We start from the raw sequence: 6,069 nt of genomic DNA on the forward strand, positions 1-6,069 counted from the left end.
CAGCCCGGAGAGCTGCAAGAGCCTCCCTGTGAGTCTCCCCACTTCTACTCTGACCTTCTCTACCCCTCCCCACCCAGCAGCTACAGTGGTCTTCCAACGCAAATGAGAAATTTCAAGTTCCTCAGGTTTCCCTTTGCTCCTAACACCCTGTAGTATGTCCTACAATACATCCAACTTGAGGTCTGGCCCAGGCCCTTTCTCCAGCTTGACCTCACACCTTTCTTCCCCACAATTCCTTTGCTTCCCAAAATATGCCAATGAATTTCTCATTTCCAGGTCTTAGCACATGCTGTTCCCTTTACTTGGAGTGTTCTAATCCTTGCTCTTCACCTGGCTAACTCCTACCTCCAACGGGTCTCAATGAAAATATCCAGTTTTACTTGACCCTTCAATCTTAATTTGATTCTAAATTATGGCACTTTTTTTCTCAATGCATGTAGTTTTTCTTGGCACAGCAGTTTGAATCTACCACATTTGCCGTGTGTTTCTTTTTAATGTCAATGCCTTCTACTATCCCATAATCTTGGTGAGAGCAGGAACCAGGTGTGTCTTTCTGGTTCACCTGTTTCCACAGCCCCTAGCACAGAGCCTAATACATAGTAAGTGCTAAGAGCTATTTGCTGAATGTATGGATGAATAGATGAGCAAATCCAAGGCTTACGGATATTTTTACTACACAGAGTTTTCATTTCATTTAAAAGGCATTAATATTGAGTTCCATTTTTTTAAGATTAGTAGAATACAGAGAATATACAGTTGAGTTAAACTGACTTGTATTCAAATACTGCATATACCATTCAGTAGCTGGACACCGTGGGAAAGTTTCTTCCCTCTCTGCATCTTGGGATTTTCAACTCCAATAGTAGAAATAGCATAACCTATTTCATAGTAGGTTGAAAGTGCCGTCTGGTTTTTTTCTCACAACTTTATCGTACTTTCCAATTTTTCTATTGTTATAATTAGAAAAGAACAACAAGTATTATTTTAGAAAATGCCTAGCTCACAAAGTAATCGTGAAAATTATCAATGAACTAGTGATTCAGATAATGTGTTATCTAATGCTGAATGAAAAAACACAAATGTGGGGCGCCTGGGTGGCTCAGTCGGTTAAGCGTCTGCCTTCAGCTCAGGTCATGATCCCAGGATCCTGGGATCAAGTCCCACATTGGGCTCCCTGGTCGGTGGGGAGTCTGCTTCTGCCTCTACTCCTCCCCCCTGCCTGTGCTCTCTCTCTCATGCTCTCTCTCTCAAATAAATAAAATCTTTTAAAAAAACATAAATGTGATATAAAACAACAACAATATTGGTTATTTCTCTGTGGCTCTGGAATCAGGAGTGGCACATCTGAGTAGTTCTAGTTCAGGTCACTCATGAGGTTGCAGGTAGATACAGCCAGGCTGTGGTCATCTACAATCATCCAGTTAGAGCTGGAGGATCCACTTCTAGGGAGGCTCACTCACACGGCTGGGAAGTTGATGCTGGCTATTGGTTGGGGGCCTCAGGCCCTCCTCTTTTCTTTCTTTCTGCAGAGCTACTTGAATGTCCTTGCAGGCTGATGGCTGGCTTCCCTCAAGGTAAGGAATCTAAGAGGCCAAAGCAAAGTTGCAATGCCTTTTATGACTCAGACTTGGAAGTCAAACACATTGTTGCTCCCACCATATTCTATTGGTCACATGGAGTCAGCCCTGATTCGGTGTCAGAAGAGACCCCACTGGAGCCAGAATACTGGAAGCCATACAACATTTGAGAGCCTGACTTCCATAGACAAAAACCTTTCCCACTTTCTCCCTACAAGATGCCCATTAACTTCTACCACTGTGTGTGATGTGTGACATTGGAAATTGCTAATTGTGGTGTGTCTGGGATTGTTTTCTTTTTAGTACTAGGCTTTTGTCATGCTGCTTCAGGTAGAGCAAAATGAGTGTCCTTTGTATATTTTCAAGGATAATGCCTAAATCAATTTCATACTCTTTCCAAAGTCGTTTCTTGTTTAATTTTCTTTATCTAACTCTCTGCATGCCACCATCTTTGTTCATATTTAAACATTTTAGATAAAATTCATCATTTGATGATGACGATGAGAGTGATTACACCTCTCAGATCACTACTCCTTGATTTCAATCTAGACAAAGGTAATTTAACTAACAATATCTTTGTAACTGTCATTCTGATGTGGAAGCTGGAAAGTGGAATGTGTAAACATGTAATAGGAAAGCCTAACACCTCAGTCCCATATCTAATGACATGTCATTGACTGGAATTAATTGAAATTCTTGAACTCTCTCCTTACTTATCCCCCTTACTAAATAAAATTGATAATAATAGTCCTCACCTTGCAAGCATAAATAATAGTGTCTATGCTAAGCACACATAGAACACTAGGTTTCCTCTGGAGATGGGAACTAGCTGTCTAGGGAAAAGAAGTGAGAAGGGTATTTTCACTGTATGCTCTTTTGTACCATCTGATTTTTAAACTATTGAATGTAATATCTAGTCAACATCAAAAAAAAGTTATTTAAAATTATTGGACAAGTCAACTGTTCATCAATAGAAGACTGGTTAAATAAACCAATTTCCTATCCAAAAAATGGGGTCCTAGTTAGGTGAAAAACGAATGAGGCACATCTCTATACAGTACTATTAATTGAGCTTCAGGATATATTGCTAAGTGAAAAAAAGCAAAGTATAGAAAAGTGTGCTTAGATAAAAGTGCACACTAAAATATAATAAAATTTAATAAAATATATTATCTAAATATAATAAATAGGGGCACCTGGGTTAAGCGTTGCCTTCAGCTCAGGTCATGATCCCAGGGTCCCGGGATCAAGCCCCGCATTGAGCTCCCTGCTCAGCAGGGAGTCTGCCTTTCCCACTCCTACTCCCCCTGTTTGTGCTCTCTCTCTTTCTCTGTCAAATAAATAAATAAATAAAATATAAAATTAAAATACAATAAAATTACAGAGCAGTGGATGGATACCATAGTATTTTTAAATAACGGTTATCTGTGGAGGAAGGAGGACCTGGGTGAAGGTAGTAGGGATGGAAGCTAGACTTTTCTGAATATTTTTAGATTTGACTTTGAGACCATGAAGGTATTTTGCATAATTATAAAACCAAATTTAAGTTTAAAAAGTAATCCCTAAAACTTTAAAGTGAAATGGAACAAATGAACCCATGGGCCCAATTGTTGGTACAACCATACAGTAAGGAACCCTTTTGAGTGACATCAAAGCAGAATTCCCTGAGTGTGAACTGGGCTCTCCAAAACTGTGTATGTCTCTTCCCAACTCGGCATCCAGTGACGCGGAGTCCATAGCTTGGAAGCAGCCACTCGAGGGTATTTGTACCGTGGAAATCAGCAAATGTTACAAATCAGTCTTCTGCTTATTTTGGTTTTCTTGCTTCTTTGTTCTTGGAATACTGACTGTTAAACATTTACCAGCACACCACTCAATTTATCTGTACATACCTAGAGACCAAAATAATTACAAAACAAAATTACTGCAAATTAGCTTCAATAATCATGGTGTTGGTGTAGTGTTGGTATTGTTATTCTGAGATTGTCTTGTGAGCAGTACAGGATAAACAAATGAGTCATTATGTTGCTATTGTTAAGAACTGGGATTTTGGAGAGTGGGAGAAAGAAGATAGGAATGTAAGGGATTAAGTAAAAGCCCTCTGTATTGAATTTCGTTTGGGACTATCAGTGTGAACACATGATGAATTTTACTTTATCTAGATAATCATAGCAATGGAATCAGCAAAATCCAAACTGTGGGAACTCTGAGGCAAACTACACAATTTCTTCAACAAAAACAAAAGCAAAAAAAAAAATCACAAGAAAAACAAAAAGAAATGGAGGAGGGTATCTATTGATTAAAAGAGATGTAAAATATATTTAACCAATCTCATTGTATGAACGTCTTTGGATCCTGATTCATACCAAAAAAAAAAAAAAAAGGAGGAAAGAAGGAAGAGAGAGCATGTGAGCAAAACAGAATTCCTATGACAATTATGGAAACATGAAAAAAAAACTGAATATCTGGGTGCCTGGGTGGCTCAGTTGGTTAAGCGACTGCCTTCGGCTCAGGTCATGATCCTGGAGTCCCGGGATCGAGTCCCGCGTCGGGCTCCCTGCTCGGCGGGGAGTCTGCTTCTCCCTCTCCCACTCCCTGCTTGTGTTCCCTCTCTCGCTGTGTCTTTCTCTGTCAAATAAATAAATAAAATCTTAAAAAAAAAACTGAATATCTGGGGATGTCTGGGTGACTCAGCTGGTTAAGTGTCTGCCTTTGGCTCAAGTCATGATCTCAGGATCCTGAGATTGAGCTCCGCATCAGGCTCCCTGCTCAGCAGGGGAGTCTGCTTCTCCCTCTCCCTCTGCCCCTTCCCACCTACTTGTGCTCTCTCTCTCTCAAATAAATAAAATCTTAAAAAAAAAAAAAAAAAAGCCAGGGACACCTGGGTGGCTCAGTCAGTTAAGCTTCTGCCTTCACCTCAGGTCATAGACGCCAGGGTCCTGTGATCAAGTCCCACATCAGGCTCCTTGCTCAGTGGGGAGCCTGCTTCTCCCTCTGCCTCTGCCCCTCCCCCCTGCTTGTGCGCTTTCTTTCTCTCTCTCTCTCTTTCTCCCTCTGTCAAAATAAATAAATAAAATATTTAAGATAAATAAAATAAAATAAATAAAAAATGAGAAAACAAACGAGAAAACTGAATATCTGATATTACTAAGGATTTTGTGTTGGTTTTGTGTGATGATTGTATTGTGATTATGTTTTAATAGCATAGTCTTTGTCTTTTAGAAATACTCCCGAAGTATTTACATATGAAATTACACAACCAATATGCCTAGGATTTGGTCAAAATAATCAAGGATAGAAGTAATGAGAGAAGCTGTAGAAAAGTAAAATTGGCTGGCTCCCGTTCTCACAGCCATTGCAGTACATTGAGTTCCATAGAGAGAGCGCCGGGGCAAGTGAGAGCCAGACAGGCACTGGGCGACTCTGGCTTGCTGAGGAAAATAATTAAACATGGGCAAAGGAAATCCTAAGAAGCCGAGAGGCAAAATGTCATGATATGCATTCTTTGTGCAAACTTGCCAAGAGGAGCAGAAGAAGAGGCACCCAGATGCTTCAGTGAACTTCTCAAGGGTTTTCTAAGAAGTGCTCAGAAAGGTGGAAGACCATGTCTGCTATAGAGAAAGGAAAATTTGAAGACATGGCAAAGGCAGACAAGGCCCGTTATGAAAGAGAAATGAAAACTTATATCCCCCCTAAAGGGGAAACAAAAAGAAGTTCAAGGATCCCAATGCACCCAAGAGGCCTCCTTCGGCCTTTTTCTTGTTTTGTTCTGAGTATCACCCAAAAATCAAAGGAGAACATCCCGGCCTATCCACTGGTGATGTTGCAAAGAAACTGGGAGAGATGTGGAATAACACTGCTGCAGATGACAAGCAGCCTTATGAAAAGAAGGCTGCTAAGCTGAAGAAAAATATGAAAAGGATATTGCTGCATACTGAGCTAAAGGAAAGCCTGATGCGGCAAAAAAGGGAGTTGTCAAGGCTAAAAAGAGCAAGAAAAAGAAGGAAGAGGAGGAAGATGAGGAAGATGAAGAGGATGATGAGGAGGAGGAAGATGAAAAGATGAAGAAGATGAAGAAGAAGATGATGATGATGAATAAGTTGGTTCTAGCGCAATTTTTCTTGTCTATAAAGCATTTAACCCCCCTGTACACAACTCACTCCTTTTAAAGAAAAAAATTGAAATGTAAGTCTGTGTAAGATTTGTTTTTAAACTGTACAGTGTCTTTTTTTGTATAGTTAACACACTACCGAATGTGTCTTTAGATAGCCCTGTCCTGGTGGTATTTTCAATAGCCACTAACCTTGCCTGGTACAGTATGGGGGTTGTAAATTGGCATGGAAATTTAAAGCAGGTTCTTGTTGGTGCACAGCACAAATTAGTTATATATGGGGATGGTAGTTTTTCATCTTCAGTTGTCTCTGATGCAGCTTCTACGAAATAATTGTTGTTCTGTTAACTGACTACCACTCAGTAATTGCAAAAAAAAAAA

General features: G+C 40.0%; 1 pseudogene; it reads left to right on the plus strand.

The window, feature by feature from the left end:
- Nucleotides 1–5,027: 5,027 nt before the first annotated feature.
- LOC110592175 lies at nucleotides 5,028–5,676 on the plus strand (annotated as a pseudogene).
- Nucleotides 5,677–6,069: the final 393 nt, after the last annotated feature.

Source organism: Neomonachus schauinslandi, chromosome 3 (genome assembly GCF_002201575.2).
Source record: "Neomonachus schauinslandi chromosome 3, ASM220157v2, whole genome shotgun sequence".
In the NCBI taxonomy this organism is placed as follows: domain Eukaryota; kingdom Metazoa; phylum Chordata; class Mammalia; order Carnivora; family Phocidae; genus Neomonachus; species Neomonachus schauinslandi.